Source organism: Delphinus delphis, chromosome 4 (genome assembly GCF_949987515.2).
Source record: "Delphinus delphis chromosome 4, mDelDel1.2, whole genome shotgun sequence".
NCBI lineage: Eukaryota > Metazoa > Chordata > Mammalia > Artiodactyla > Delphinidae > Delphinus > Delphinus delphis.
Genome location: NC_082686.1, coordinates 107219049 through 107236041, shown reverse-complemented (window position 1 = coordinate 107236041; position 16993 = coordinate 107219049). Strand labels below are relative to the sequence as shown.

At 44.2% G+C, this 16993-nt stretch overlaps 1 long non-coding RNA gene across 1 annotated transcript; it reads left to right on the top strand.

Moving 5' to 3' along the window:
- Positions 1 to 533: 533 nt before the first annotated feature.
- On the top strand, positions 534 to 14060 carry LOC132424976 (uncharacterized). The gene is made up of 4 exons (XR_009519317.1): positions 534 to 1204; positions 4664 to 4728; positions 12652 to 12805; positions 13256 to 14060. It is a non-coding gene; the product is annotated as an uncharacterized lncRNA (long non-coding RNA).
- The last annotated feature ends 2933 nt before the right edge of the window (positions 14061 to 16993 follow it).

Sequence of the window (16993 nt, the reverse complement as noted above, 5' to 3'; positions counted from 1 at the left end):
CCATCAGTCCAAAATTGTCTAATTCCCATGGCTACAATCTACTTGTATGTGAGCTCAGAAAATCCTAGCGTGGACTAAAATATCATTTCTAGCATGACACTTTATTTCAACAGGAATATTTATAAGTTAGGGAAATCCAGGAAGCTCTATGAACTTAAGATCATCAACCCCTTCAAGTACCCCTGGGGTACACATACTCCATGTTAAAGGCCACTGTTCTAACTTAGCAAGTCAAGTCAACCAGAATCTTGTTTGCATTGAAGCATTAGACCTTCTGGGCATAACTTAGTAGGGTACCTCAGGTCAGAGGGTTGGACTCCCAGACCTCAGATCCAAGACAGAGGCTGGGCTCCCCTCCCTGGGCCTGCCTCCACCCAAGAGTTCCCAATGTCAAGGAGAGGACCTGAGAGCAACCTCCTGCCTCTTCTGGTCATGAGCCCAGATCACAGAAGAGGAAATTTCTGAGTGCAGCATCAGTGGGGTCCTTGTGGTTCTCTGCAGCCATGTCCCCATGGAACTCTTAATATACCGGAGAGACCCCAGAACCGACCAAGCCCATCCACTTTATGCAGTGTAAGGCAGACCTGCAATCACCAAGAAGAAAAAGTTCTTCTTCAATATCCAGCTGGCAGCAGTAGGAGAAGCAGTGAAGGGAAATGTGAGACACAAAGATCAAGTTTGGGGTCAGGGAGGGCTTAAATTCTTTGTAACTACATGGTTGGAACTCTGAACCAATAATTGTTAATGTCGTCAAATTCTCGATATGTACATTACATTAACTTGGGGAAAAGAGATTATACTTGTGTTTACCATTTGTGCCCTGGACACAGTATATTGGTAGGGAAAGATGACCCTATTTGATGGAAAGAGATATTTTTCCATGTTTTGATTTTATTATTTATGATCAAATATAGTCATACAACCAATATGAGAATTTATTTTGCTCATGTATTAAAGGCCCTTGAAAATGTTTGTCAAAACATCTGTAATTTGATGTTTTAAACTGGTAATAATGCATTTCAATAGCATATATATATAGAATCTATATTGCTATTCCTACTTTAATTACCGATGTCCCAAATGTTTCTAATACTAACTTAATAGGTGCACTCTTTAATTATCAATGGCCCCCAGATGCCCAGAGTCTCTGCAACCATCCAGCCCCTCCAGGACTGGGACACATGTTGGAAAGACACCAGAAAGGGTGAGCAACTGGCTGGGTCTGAGGGCATGTGACCTGACTGAATATATGATCCTGACTGTATTTCAACCACAACATCTTTAGGAACTGTCCATTTATTTATTTTTGTTGTTTACGCCTCTTCTGACCTTCCTTAGTGTAAAAGCAGCTAAACTTTTAACGAAGAAATTGTATATTCATACAGTATTGAAACTCAGTCATTAAACGTTTAATACAAACCTTACTCTAAATGTAATATCATGAGTTTCAGGACAGCTCTTCTTGTAAAGGTTCTGAACTTTCCTGAAAATATGATGAGAATGTTGTCTCAGCAGTTTTCCTTGGCTGCCTTTGGATTTAGTCCTAGTACTCCTGAGGGAATAATTTACCTCAGATCTTCTAACTTATCTAAATGTGTGTAAAAATGAGGCTATTATACTCCTTGAGTTAACGCAGGTTAGGATCAGGGTCTCGTTGCAGGTTAGATTGAGGGGTTTTCGTTCATCACCAAAAGGGCATGAATAAAAAAGCATGGAGTCCTCCTTGCCTGGTGAAAGAGGAGGTCTTCACAGGCATCAGGCTTATGCCCACACTTTGTGTCCCTGGTTTAAAAGCAGAAAGTAGATTTCCAGTGTAAAATGGCATGGCATCTAACAGGGCTTGATGCAACCCCTTCCAATATCCCATTAAAAGCCCTGTGATGGAAAAGGAAATGTCACATACGCACAGCACACAGACAACCAAGTCACAGCAAGAGCCTGGCCCCCCATTGCTGTGCCACATGGGTGCTGCCCCTCAAGGCACCCAAGCTACTTTGCTGGGAACATTCTGAGATGGCCATTCCTAAAAGAAAAGAGGAGTCATGTCTGAGTGGTGGTGAGGAGGGAAAGATGGGCAGTGATGCACTGTACCCTAGGAAGTGGGATTCTCTCAAATAGCAGTGGATCAGCATAACAGAGGCTGAGCAGCCAGGTAGAGAAATACACCTGACGGTACTTGTAGGGGTAGTAGTAGCAGCAGTAACAACAGTTTAGTACTAGTAGTAGCAGTAGCAGTAGCAGTAGCAGTAGCAATAATAAAGAAAATGATAATAGCAGATATTTATTGTTTATCATGGGCAATGTACAATACTAAGGGCTTTAAAAGTATTTCATTTAATGCTCCGAGAAACCCTATGAGGTTGACATATTTATTAGCTTCCTTTTACAGAGGATAAAACTGAGGCATAGAGAGGTTAAGCAGCTCACCCAAGTTACACAGCTAGGAAGTGACAACGCCTGGACTGGCAAATAGGCACTGTAAGCTGAAAACTGGGCCAGGGACCAGGTACATCACCTTCCCCCCCACTCCCAAGTTTTGTCTCTGAGAAGGGATGTTACCCTCATCCCAGAGCAAACTTGAGAGATGTCTCTGTAACCTATCTGTTGAAATAAAGATCTAGCTTCATTTGAGAGTGGGCAATCAAGAAGGAAGGCAGAAAAGAAGGAAGGAAGGAAGGAACAGCTTAGAAGCTATGAAAAAAGCATTACAGAACAAAGGAAAGAAAGTAGCATATAGGAAATAACAAAACAGACCTAAGAAAAGATCTACTGCACAATCTTATGAGGCCCCTCTAGGAAGTGATTTAGCATCCTGTAGAAGCAAAATATTATAGGCCTCACATTTCTTTTTTTAAAATATGTCATTTTCTATATTAAGTCTTTAGGTCCTGTGCTTCCTGATTTATTTCTAGAATATGGTGTCCTAGCTATAGCCTTAAAAAAGCAGTTTCTTTTAAACACAGACAAAGGAGAAAAAGAGTATTAAGACTGGTACAGAAGGAGAGAGAAATAACAAATTATACAGCTGTTCACAAGATAAAACTCTCCAGATAAAGACAAAGGTCAAAATTTATAAGAATAAAAACATGTTCTACATTTAGTAGTCATAAAAGTGCTCCTAAAAATTGTCTATAAAAGTCCATTTTTGAGACATAGATCTTCAAAAGTTAAAGTTTCTTTTAACTTTAAATAAAGTTAATATAAAACAGAAGGCCTTGATGCAGCCCCTTCCAATATCCCATTAAAAGCCCTGTTATGGGAGACATTGGTCTCTGATAAGCTGAATGGTCTCTGATATGCTGAACTACTACTGTACTTGAGATAGTTGAAATTAAAGCCTTTTGTTCTCAAAAGTCATTATGCTCTTTTTTCATTGTTAACAGTATGAAATTATAGAGTGAATGAACATTTTAGAGTGTGTATGGACTCCCATTGTTTTGTTTTGGAGCAAAGTATCTTAAGACTCTGTCTTTGCTCTTCTTCCTTTGATGTATTTCTACCATCTTATTATGTGCTTTCCACTGTCTCTCTCTCTTTTTTTCTTACTTGCCATCTTCTGAATAGATTTTCTTTTTTCGTTTCTTTTTCTTATTCCCACCATTACGCCCTACTTCTGTCCCTTTGGAAGTAATTCTCTCTACAACTATTTTTAGGAGTTACCCAGACATTTTTTTTTAATATTTTATTTTATTTTATTTTTTACTTTTTGGCTGCATCAGGTCTTCATTGTGGCATACAGGCTTCTCTCTACTTGTGGCGTGCGGGTTTTCTCTCTCTTGTTGTGGTGTGTGAGCTCCAGAGCTCTCAGGGTTCTGCAGTTTGCAGCACGTGGGCTGTCTTGCTGAGGCATGCGAGCTCAGTAGCTGTGGTGCACAGGCTTAGTTCCCCCGTGGCATGTGGAATCTTAGTTCCTCGACCAGGGATCGAACCCGCGTCCCCTGCATTGGAAGGCAGATTCTTTACCACTGGACCACCAGGGAAGTCCCAGGAGTTACCCAGACATTTTAACATGCTTACTTAATCTCTTGATGCTTCACCCAAACAATACAAGTACCTTACAATATTATAACTACAACTTTCACAGTGTTCCAATTTATATTATATTTTGACCATATTTGAATTCTATCTTGTTTGTTTAACCTCACAAATTAGACATGACTATTATTGTTATATGTAGTCAATGTTCGTCAATTTCTTTGCTCACCATTTGTTCTTGCATCTCAGACTTTCCTCCATTTGGCCTCATAATCTTTCTGCATAAAGCAGTTTTCCATTCTAAAAGTTTTACTCAATTTTTCTCCAATCTGCTAGATTTTTTTTAAAAATTCTCTTATTCCTTGTTCACAAACTTTTCATTTCTTTAAACATACCAAACATGCTTATTTTTTATTGTGTCTGATCGTCTTTACAGATCTGATTTTTCTGCCTGTTTCTGCTGGTTCTCGCTCATGGTGATTTATTTTCTTGTGTGGGGTGGGGGGAAGGGCAGAATATGCCTATGTGTGTTTTTATGTGAGCTTAAGTTCCTTGGAACTTTATCTATAGGAATTCTTTGAGACCTGGGTACAGACTGCATTCTTCCATAAAAGATTTGCCTTTGCTCTTGATTATACAAACATTCTTGGAGCACTTATATTAAAATTCTCTTCTTTCAATTTTTCAGATGCAGATAAAATAAATTCATACAAAAAGCCACATGAGGGCCAGGCTGCAGGTACAGATTCTCAGGTGAGAATTCATCCCACTCTCCTCCAGCATAAAGATCAAATCAAGATGCATGGCTGTCTCCTGCATAGTGGGTTATTTTTTACTCATCCTTTGAACTGAAGGTAAAGCCCTTTGAGATTCCAGCTTTATCTGAGAGTCTCCTATAAAACTTCCAATTTTGCATGGGCCCAAGGCTTCATCTCCTCCCCTCCACTATCAAACATTTTCCCAAAAGTTCAAGGTTTCCAGGTTTTGGCAGAAATATTGAGAGAGCTGGCTTTGGCTCTCCTCTCCCGAAGTCGCTACTTCTGTCTTGTTTTTGATTTCTGCAGATTCCTTACTTCTGTGCCATCTGTTGATGCCTTTAAAAAGTGTTTTCTTTGTTATTTTGTCTAGCATTCTGGTTGTTTTCACTGGGTAAATCTTTTAGCATATCTAGTTCAGCAAACTAAAGGCAGTAAATATTCTGTGGAGATGGGGGGACATCCCCTCCCCGCAGTATATGTGCTGAATTGAAGACCTCTATAAAGCACTGTGTCAGAAGAATACAGAGGTCTGGGAACCAAAGGATAGAAACAAAAGTGGCCTCATTTACCATTATTCCAATGACCACCTTTCTCTTTTTTTGTAATATAAGAAGTTAAAGCTAGAAATTTCCTCCAGTCATCTGCTTCTGGGAGAAGCAAATCCATATAGTGTTTAATGTAGAATATATTTTTCTGTTTGGAAAATACCCAGGATATATTTTATTTATTTTGATTTTTTGGTTATTTTTAGTCCATAGCAAATTAGAACAAACATTGCTCTCTAAAACTAATCCTGAAAAGAAATGCTGATTTTTAAGTAAAATTATCCATACTTTTTAACTTTATATTATTTCTCTTCATTCATTCATTCAACAAAGATTTATTAAGCTCTTTGTGCTAATCACTATGCTGAGGTGATAAATTAAGAAACATCTGTACCAGATAGTTAATTTCTTGCATTAAATACTGTAAAAAGAGAGGAAGATGAAAACCTGCTTTTCTGCAGATAACAAGTCAGTGTTTGACCACAAAGCATTGGTTACCTGATTTCAAATCGCTACTAAACAATTCTCCAACACATTTTGAATGAACCCCAGGAGCTCCAATGACTGTGTCATTAATAAACTGTTGAACTCATAATTATTTACAAAGAAATGGATCAAAAAAGAAATTTCTTTAAGAGGTGAAGAACATAAGTTACATATTGCCTGTTGAATGAATTCTCCACTAATTCATTCAGTATAGATTCATGGCTTCAGGAAAAGAAGAATATAAAAAATACGTTTAATCAAAAAAGCCTAGATTAAGACAAAAATTAGTAACAGCATCCCTCACTTTGGAGGCATTTCCAAACTCTGTTTCACTTACTATCACCATTGGCCAAGGGCATGCACCATCTCATTTGCTTTTCCCCCATGGTGCACATGGCAAAGGCCTGGACATGCTACCTATTCGCTGGGCTGGGTGAGAGTATTAGCAGAGCTCTCCTGCTTACCCCAAACAATCTGTGACTGTGCAGCCTGTATTTCTCATTCAAAGTAAATTCCATGTTAGTCTGTACAGAAACACCTTTTGAAGTCATGAAAAGCATGGCAGAGTTGAAAGAAGTGATGATCTAAGTGGTCTTTGTTTGGCATTGGGATCAAACACTACATTTGTTATCCAAAAAACAAGAGTATTTTGACCTTTATCTCTTTATACAGCATTTAGGCAAGAAATGGACTGTGTAAAGATATTTTATTATACTCTGCTCCTTCCTGAGCTGGATAGTTTTTATGTCATGACATCAGTTTTCCTTACTTACAATTATCCCTTAATCTCTTACGTCAATAACATATTCACACATACTGAGTCTCCTTCTGTAATTAGCATTGACTGAATTCCATACCTAACGCCTAAGTAACTACCTGGGGTATGGTTTAAGAAGACAACTCTGAACTGCCTGCATCTGCTGCTACGTCATGCCTGGGAGAAACGGACTCTCCCTTATTGATCTACGAATAATTGAAAAAGAATGAAAATCAGAGTTTATCAAGTTCATGTTACTATCTTTATGTATTGGCATTTGGAAAAGTCTCTAGTCATGGTTTTTCATTATCACTATGGCTTCTAAAGCCTCCAGTATAGTCATTTTGGCAAATGAATGAACATCAGCAACTGCATGAGAACAATGGCCTCACTTTGTGGTGTGATGTGGGGAAAATATTTTTTAATTTTCTAACATGCTGGGCAACGAGTCTGACTCATAGAGATAGTAATTATACCTCTTTTCTAAAGTGAAGCAGCAGAGAGAGAACATACTAAAATTAATGAAGAAAGCAAGACTTAGGTTCATTTTTTTAGGTTTCATTTTTTCTATCTGGAGAATTCATGATCCTGAGAGGTTTTTAAAATGAATCATTGCTTTGTGAAGTATAGCTCAGGAGCAGATATTTGTCTTTGTGTCAAAAACAAGGACTCTTAACAAATTGAATCTCTTCCTACCTTTAGATAATTCAAGAAAGATAAAATCTTGAGGGCTTTATAGTACTGAGCAGGGATAAAGCCTTCTTACAGACTGGAACAAAATTCTTACCAATTTCAACTGGCAGATAAAAATGTATTTCAGAACTGACTTTCACATAAAGAACTTTATAATATTAGAACACTCCATGCAGTCAGGGTGGTTGGTAATTGTAAACATACTACATTATGTGAAAATGAAAGCTGATTGATTCTTGTGGAGCATGCATTAGTGATAGCGTGAATCAGAACAAGAAACATTTTCTCATTCCTTAAGAGGTGAGAGTAAGGTGGGAGGAGGGGTGGGGAGAGGGTTGGTTTGACAGTGAGGTAGTATGACAAAGACCAGCTGAAAACAAGGGCAAAAATTGCAAGGTAGGTGCGCTTTAATTTGAATTGCAAAGGGCAAGTGTATGACCTTGAATATTTGCTCCATGCCTTATTCAGCACCTGAGGCTCACAGATATGGATGTAAAATAGTTCCAAGTCCAATTCAACTCAGTAGAAGATTGTGTTCTCTCTCTCTCTCTCTCTCTCTCTCTCTTTCTCTCTCTCTCTCTCTCTCTCTCGCTCTCATTTTTGGAATGTGATATAAAACAATAAAACAGAGATTGACAAAAAAAGACATTGCTAGGAATTAATTTGCGAAGAAAAGTTCTAAAGACTACTTGCCAGTCACCCTAGCTCCTGGCATTCCTGCATGTCCTTAAATCATCCTCCGACCGCTGATGACAGCTTCCCTCCCAAGCCCCTTTCTAGATGCTGTTTATTCAGCTATTGTAAACTGACCAGGTTGCAACAGAAGAGCACCCACTTGTACACAGTGGCATGTCGTGCGTCACTTTGCAGTCAGCACTGCCTTATACTGAAGATTTGTCTGTGGTTTCCTTGGGCACCAAACAGAAAACAAGCAAACAAACAAAAGCTACCTGAGATCAGATCTTGCCATTGGCTGTGGAGAAGGACAAGTTATCACAGACGTCTATCCCCTAAGCAGGTCATCATGTAAAGGGATATGGGAGCAAGAACAGCAACAGCCAGGAAAGTACTTGCGGGTAGAATGTAGATCACTGAGCTCATTCATTCTTTTCACTGACATCTACAACTACAGGGAGTGTAAACTACAGGGAGTGTAAACTACAGGGGGTGTAAGAATCCACTGTGTTATGGACTGAATTGTGTTCTCCCCAACCCTAAATTCATATGTTGAAGCCCCAATTTCAATTATAACAGGATTTGGAGACAGGACCTCTAAAGAGGTAAAGATAAATGGGGACATAAGGGTGGGACCCTAATTCAATAGGACTGTATCCTTATAAGAAGAGGAGGAGGGCTTCCCTGGTGGCGCAGTGGTTGAGAGTCCGCCTACCAATGCAGGGGACACGGGTTCATGCCCCGGTCCAGGAAGATCCCACATGCCGTGGAGTGGCTGGGCCCGTGAGCCATGGCCGCTGAGCCTGCGCGTCTGGAGCGTGTGCTCTGCGATGGGAGAGGCCACGACAGTGAGAGGCCCGCGTACCGCAAGAAAAAAAAAAAAAAGAAGAAGAGGAGGAGACACCAGGAATGTGCATGCATGGAGGAAAGACCATGTGAGGACACAGTGAGAAGACTTGCCATCTGCAAGCCAAGGAGAGGGGCCTCAGAAGAAGCCAAACCTGCCAACGCCTTGTTCTTGGACTTTCAGCCTCTAGAACTGTGAGAAAATAAGTTTCTGTGGTTTAAGTCACCCCGCTGTTATGGCAGCCTGAGTAAACCAAGAACCGGGGTGGTTTCCAGGCATAGTGCCGTCCCAGTGCGTCCCGTTGCTGCACTGAGTTGCAGCCCAGAAGCATGGAGATAGCCAGAACTCCATGAAAGCCTGATGCACACACCAAATTTGGCTTCTCTGTCAATTCTTGTCTCTCTTGTGCGTTATACTGATAGAAAAAGGAATAGAAGGACCATCAGTTAAATTCCATGTGCTGGACACTGCCCTGAGGATGCAAAAGTGACTCACACAGTTGCTTCCCTTAAGGAACTCATCATCTGGAGAAAGCCAAAGGCAAGATGAGTCAGTACTTCGATATAGGTATAGAGAAGGGCTTTGGAAAACAGGAATGACTAATTTTAATTTAGGACATGGAATTATGGGAAGGACAGGAAGGATCCGGAAAGGCTTCACAAAGAGGGAGTTTAAGGAGAAATGTTTTTGTATCCACTGCTCTCTAACCACTTCAAACTCAGTGGCATAAAACAATCACCATTTTATCATGCTCAGGAAGTCTGTGGGTCAGGAGTTTGGATGAGACACAATTTGGACAGCCTGTCTCTGCTCCATAGTGTCTTCATGCACTGAAGCTTTATTGCCTAAAATGTTTTTTTTCTGATTTTACATGAATGCACATTCATTACTTAAAAGAAATGAAAATTATGGAAAAATAAAAAGAAACTTCCTCATTACTTCACCAGGCAAGCTATATGACTGGACCTGAGCTAGGAATTAGAGCTATAACTTTAAGTAAGACATAGTTCTTACCTCAGAGGGTTTCCTACTAAACCATGAAGAGATAACCACTGCTAATATGTTGGTGCAGTCCTTCCCAATTTGAATAAAATGGGTTGAGATGATTCTTACAGGTTTGTGTCCTGGTTTTTTTACACCTGGTACACAAGATAGTGTGAGTTTCCTCATAGCATTAAATATTCCACAAAACTGATTTTGAATGGGTGTATCACAAATCATCATATGAACAGACCCATTGTTTATTTCCCTGCTGCTAGACATTTAAGTTGTCTTCAAGTTTGGGCTACTACAAAATAATAATGTAATAAATATGCTTAGTCATCTTTCTGCTTCTCTGAAAATTTTCTTAGGATAAAGTCCTCAATTAGTTGAATTACTAGTTCAGAAAGAAAGAATGTTTTAAAAGCTCTTGATTATGGTTTTGCAATTTTGGTTTGCAAAAATATTGTCCCAGTTTGCATTTCCCTAGTGTGTGTTTGAGGAGCATCAAGGAGCAGAACACGTGGGAAGCAAGTCTGTTCCCCAGGTACAGGGTGGAAAGATTTGGCCCAGTCTGAACTGAGTAAAAGAATACTGCAAGAAACCAAAAGGCAGGTTAGAAACCATAGTCAGCTAATAACCAGCATGGGCTTGGCAACTAAAGAGGTGGATGCTGGGAGATGATTACTATGTAGTCTGGGTAAATGAAAAGACTTCCCTGGCTTCAACTTTGGGGCAACATTCTGAAACCAAGTGTGACTTAAGGGATGCTCAGAAACCCAGGTTCATTGTGCGTGTGAATTAGGGCTCCTTGGGAGGTAAGCAACAGAAACCAACCCTGGCTAATCTACACCAAAAGGGAATTTACTGGAAAAACAGCTAATTTCTCAATGGCTAGGAAACCAGGCTCAGAAACCAGGACAAAATGGACAGGAACTGAGGAACTTCATGGGCAGGAAGCAGCACAGAATCAAGGGTCTAAGACACAAGAATCCCTCACCAGTGTCACCTGGGCACACTGCTGTGAATAAGGAATGACCTCCAATTGGATTCTGCCTTTTGATGACTTTGCTCCAATTTCGGATTCCAGGGAAGGCAGATCTGACTAACCTCAAAAAATTTGAGTGTCTGACCTTGGGCCAGGGACAGGCACGCACCTCGACTAACAGCTTCCGGTATGTGGAAGAAGTAATTTCCAGAGGTGACTCAGGGCACAGCCAGCCCAAACCAAAAGTTATCTACCATACCACTTTACCTGGCAGGGGAAGTACACTAACACTTAACCAGCGTTAATCTCTGAGCCCAGAGTCACTTACCAGACTGAGCCCCTGCCTCCCCGCCCTGCCACGCTCCCACCAAAGTAGGGTTCTGTGGAAATGAAAAGAGACTCAGGGACTGTCAGGCTTTGATGAGACATGGATGAGAAATACTAAATTTGAGCCGCAGTGTATGAGGCACTGTGCTGGAAGTCAGCATGAACAACCAATTACAGTAAATCCCGCTTTAACTTGAACAGAGTTTTAGCCTCTTCCCCTCCCCACTCCTTTCTCATCTGGAACACTGGGCTTTGACTGATTAAAAGCAACCAGGGAGGGCTTCCCTGGTGGCGCAGTGGTTGAGAGTCCGCCTGCCGATGCAGGGGACACGGGTTCGTGCCCCGGTCGAGGAAGATCCCACATGCCGCGGAGCGGCTGGGCCCGTGAGCCATGGCCACTGAGCCTGCGCGTCCGGAGCCTGTGCTCCGCAACGGGAGAGGCCACAGCAGTGAGAGGCCCGCGTACCGCAAAAAAAAAAAAAAAAAAGCAACCGGGGAGCAAGTGGACTGGAAGGAATCTTGACAGAGGGCCAAAGCCAGGAACCACACGCTGCCTTCTGCTTGGCTGGAGTCCCCTCCTCCGCCTGGTGAGCCGATGCGGAACAGAGGAGCCAGAAGATACTGTCACCTGGCTCTGTTGGGGGGATACTGGACGCGGGTCAGGACATGGGCTAACTTTAGGAGGCTGGCTCTCCCCAAGAGCTCTCCCCCTTAGGGCAGTATCTCCCAGCCTTGTCTTTCCCTGCGAGCTGATGGGAGTTACTCCTCATTCCGGGGTATGAACAGGGTCATCAGCCCTGAAGGTGCATCTTGTACTTGGGAACCGGAAGAAGAGACCAGATTGCCCTGTCAGATACCCCATCATTCAGCCAGGCAGTGACAGAACGAAAAGAGGGCGGTTAAATCTCAGGCACAGAAGCAAGGTGACAAAGATTCATCGCACTTGGGGGACACAGAAAGTCACAGGGTCAGGGAGGTGCTCCTAGGATGAGAGAGTGTCCTAAAGGGGAAGGAGGGCCCATTGGGACAGGAGGGTGGTCAGCAAATGGCAGCTCTGCCCTTTCTGGGAAGAGGGCAGCAGCCCTGGTCTCAGCTTCCCATCGTTTCTCTCATTAGGAGAATCATCATGGGATGCTGCAGAGTAAGATATTCCCTCTGGTGATCAGGACTATCGTTAATTAATTGCTCCCTTGGGAAGTGGGTGTTGGGGCACAAGGTGGGGAGAAGGGTCCTGCACTGGCTGCCAGAGTCTACGTCTGCCTTCAAGGGCACGTTCTAGAAACAACTACAGGACCTTCACATCCACAGGGCTGCGGCAAGATCCCAACACCTCCCTAGAAAGACCTTCCAGCACCATGGAGGGGACTGGGCATGTGGCCGTTGTTCCAGACCCCTTGCTGAGCAGGGGAAGGTGGCCTTATCATCAGGGGCCAGGGTCAGAGCAGGACGGAGAGGGCAGGAGGGGCTATGGTGGCCCCAGCACACGCAGAAGTGAGAAACTGCCTGGCCATACAAGGTGTAAAGACACTAACAACGTTCTGATTTTTCCCATGATGAACACTTCAATATTTTTTTCTGAAATATGAAATTATTTCCAATTCTTTCCTCCCATTTTCCAGGGCTTTGTCTGCTGAGTGTGCTTTGGGGTAACTAAGTGCTGGGTGTGGCCCCATGAGGCCCGAACAGAGGGACTTTGCTAACTGTGTGGAGGCAGCCTGCATGCATCACAGCAAGAATTGAGTCTAGACGTGCAGCGCTCCCTGCCTGGAATCTGTGAGTCACCCGGCTGCTTTCCTGAGGAAGAGAATGTCTGTCCCGGCCAGCTCTGCCCTCCCCCGGGCTGCTCCAGGGGAGCCCCTCAGCCCCATCTGGGAGCAAGGCTGAGGGACTGAGAGCAGGGAAGAGTCTGCAGGGCTATCCAGGGTGGACTGTCACCCCAGAACTGATCTGTGCCCATAGCCTCCTTCTCCTCTGGGCCCCTCAGTCCTGGTCAGAGGGTCCCCGCATCGCGGGTGCGGCCACCTTGCCCTCACCCAGATCCCACGTCCCCTTCAGTACCTATTTTGCAGACTCGTCCTTAGAAGTGCAAAATCTTCCTTCAGCACCTGTGCATCAGGGCAGAAACTGTATTTCATGTCATTCTTGCCCTTGTTCCCATGTTTGCTCCTGATGCAACAGGGCCTTGCTAAGTCCAGCTGCATCTCAGCAGAGTTTCTCTTTCAGTGTCAGAGAGGAGCGTGTGGTATCGACAACCTGTTTGTTGCCTCCAATCTTTGATTTTCTCATCAGAGGCCCCCAGCTGGCTCCCCACATCTGAAGGCAGCCAACAGAAATCAAAGGTGAGAGCAGTCAGGTGGTTATCACTATTGCAGGCAGACGTCCTCTCAGCAGCTGTGCTAACATGCGCTGCCCCAAACCTCAGGCCTTTCCTCAGCTGTCCCGCCTCTGCAGCTCTGCAGGCCTCACTCCCCCTCTCCCCACCCCCCAACTCTCCCCACCCCCAGGCCCCGGGAGGTACATGATGTGATGAGGGGGGCTTGCATGAAAGGGCAGCGAGTCAACACCTTATATAACAGCTCCAGTTTCTACGTCAGCGTGAGATACATGGAATCAAAGTCCCTGTGCAACCATTAATGTGTAATGCCTCAGTCACTGCTTCACAAACCAATCTTTAACGCCTCAGCGAGGAAAAAAACAATCCCGCAGTTCTCCCGGGGCCCTGGACCTTGAGTCCATCACGGCCACTGGAGCCTCACTCAGACTCAGTTCCCTGACATGAAAGAGTGTCGTAGCATAAAAGAAAAGCAAGGGTGGTGGTTTGTGCCAACACCGAACACTGTTTGCCATGTTTGAGCCAACGCACTTCATCAGAGTTCCACCTGCCTGTGGGCTGCTGCCTGGCTGATAGATGGCCCCAGCATCTGGAGGCCAAAGGGATGACCCGCGGGGTTACCTCCCTGCACACCGAAGATATTCCAACCATCTCCACCCACAGCTCTGTGGCTTGTGCCAAAATAGGTGAACACCTTCCTGGAGTTTGTATCTGTTGATTTATTAAGAGTGATGTCTCCCCACATCCTGCTAAGAAAAAACGTCTTTCATTTCAGCTTTTGTTGTTGTTATTTTTTGCCTGTTCTGTCTTCCTGGCATGACCCCAGGCACCTCTTAGTAGCTGTTGTGCTGTCTCCAAGACGACAACCTCCCAAAAAAAGATATTCATATTTCACAGAGGATGGGCCTTACCCTGTTCTCTCTTTCCACACCCCACTTAAGAAAATTCCAGTGTTTGGCAACCTGTCAGTGACAGCCTGTCAGAGTAAAATATTTGGCCAGAAGCTATAAATAGCTGCCTTCTGCTGATGTATTAAACCAATAATGATTATAGGAGTAAGGAGCAGGTCTGGGCAGCTCCTCACTGGGCAAGGTGTCTCAGACTTCCGCTCAGGAAGGTTCCCTCTCCTTCGGGAATCACCTACATCAGTGGTTCTAAACTGGGGCCATTCTGACCCCAAGGGACATGGACAACGTCTGCAGGTGTTTGTGGTTGTCACAACTTGAGGGGACGGGGTATGCTACCGGCATCTGGAGGGTGGAGGCCAGGGATGCTGCTAAACACCCTGCAAGGCACAGGACAGCCCCCACACCAAAGAACGATCCGACCCAAACGTCTCTTGTGCCAAGGTGGAGAAACCCTGACCATATCTGCTAAGTCACCCCCACTCTTACATGACATTCCAAGTAGTCTGTGGTATATACAGAGAAATCTAGAGTGGAGGTATTGTCACCCTTCTTCAATTCACTTAAACTTCATTAAAATGTATCAAACGTGTCTACTTGTGTAAGCGTCCACAGATAGGATTGCGTCTCTGCCTTCCGGAAGTCTAATCCCAGCCGTGGAGACAGACACATATACAAACCACACAAGGGAAGATAAGCCAGCGGTGTTGAGCGTTGTCTCCTCATGCGAAGGGCTGGGAACCTGAGACAGAGAGATGAACTCCCCCTGGCCTGGAGGGCAGGCGGGCTTCAGAAGTCCTCAGAAAGGAGAATTCACACTGTGAATTCACGCTGTGAATATAGACGAGGAAACCCCTGCCTTCAAAGTGGGACAGGAAGCGCTGAAGGCTTGGGAAGAACTGAGCAAAGACAGGGGCCTGCCTGGTGGGAGAGGACCAGAGGGCTGTGCTGGTGGCTGGCATGGGCTGCGTGGTGCTTTGGGACGGAGGATGAGGCCAACTTTCTTCTTTTTGTTGCATTTACTTTTTGTTGAATAACAGGCCACGTATTTCTGTGTCAGATTTCCATAGTTTCCCCTTTGTTTGCTACAGTAACATTACTAGTCAGTCGAGAATCTTGCCATTTTTATGCAGTATTTAAAGGGGAGAAGAGTTTTCACCCAAAATGTAAATTATCAGGTTCCTCCTGGGGCCAGAACCAAGTAAGATTCTGTACTTGGTTCAGTCGTTACTCACTTTGTGTGAGATCCAATTTGTTTTTAGAAAAACTCGCTTTGAGTGTGTATATTTGGAAGGATCTCAGAATCATGAGATTCTAGGAATGGAAGAAACCTCAAGAAATGCTCAGGTTCAGTTTTGTCCAGTCCAGCAGACAAGCGCTGATCATCACCCTTTCACACGTGAGACCATTACATTTCTGTATATTTCAGACAGAGAATAAACCTATACTAAACGGCAGGATTATTTATTGGAAACATTGGCTAAGGGGTACAGTTCTTCAGATTTGGGGGAGTAACCATTGTCCAAGTGGCTCTGCCCAGAGTTGCTGGCCCAGAGATCAAGGAGATAATCTTAGCGCACTCACGTGTGTGTGTGTGTGTGTGTGTGTGTGTGTGTGTGTGTGTGTGAGAGAGAGAGAGAGAGAGAGAGAGTGAATGCAGGGCTAAAGGGCAATAAGAAGCCACCAATCTCAAGATTTATGGGGGTGAGGTGTCCTCATCTCTGCTGATTGAGGGAGCAGAGCCAGTGAGATCTCCTAGAAGCAGATGTGGGGAACAGTTGGGACTGTTAATAGTCAGCAGCTAAAGTCCATCTGGAAAGTGTCTGTCCAGGGATTCCTTGGATACTGGAGCCATTTTAGGAAATTCAGGCTTTTGGCAGAGCAGACAGCCTCCCTTGGGGGCGGCAGGGGTGGAGGGTGGATCTCCCCAGGGATCTTGAGTGCCTGTGGCTACCAAGAAGCACTCCAACCCAGATTTCCCTGAATCCAGGCTCCCTGGGGACCCTCCCACCCTGGTTCAGAAGCTCTGCCTTGATTACAGCTTGAACTGAGATGACCTTGTATTTTCCTGTGAAAACTGCACCCCTATTCACGTCAACATCCGCAATGTGGGGCTCATTGCTGCATCATTTGTCCCACTCCAGGGCAGGACCCACCCAGGAAAAGCCCTGATTTTCTTTCTAAGGGACATCCCTAGTTTACCATAGCAAATGGATTATTTCCTCAATAGTAGGCCACTCAGCGTGTGACTCAGAGAGCTGCTTTTGTCAGGTCATGAGATGAAGAAGGAAACAGTGTGGGGAAACACCAGATCCTTGGCTACCCCATTTCCTAAAGCGAGCCTTACCCCTGGCGTCATAAAATGACTTTGGCAGCCTTCTACCTGCCACAAATGAACTGAAAAGACAGATGTGTAAAAACCAGATCGTTTTTGTGTGACAACATAAATGCTTTACGAGATCCCTTTACGGCAGCCACTAATCACTTACTCATCTTTTGCTCAACCCAGGGATGGTCCCCTTCTGCTCAGAAGAAATAGAAGAAAGGCAACTTCCATAAAAACAGACTTGGGAGGAATCCACGGCAGGGAGAAGAAAGTGGGGAGATCATTCCTGGACATGGCTTCTAGGGGTTGGCGGTACCTTCCAAGATAACGCCAATCAGGGTCATAGTGGCTGCCTCCCTCCCACCCAGGAGACGCCCAGGCTGCCCTATGGATTTTCA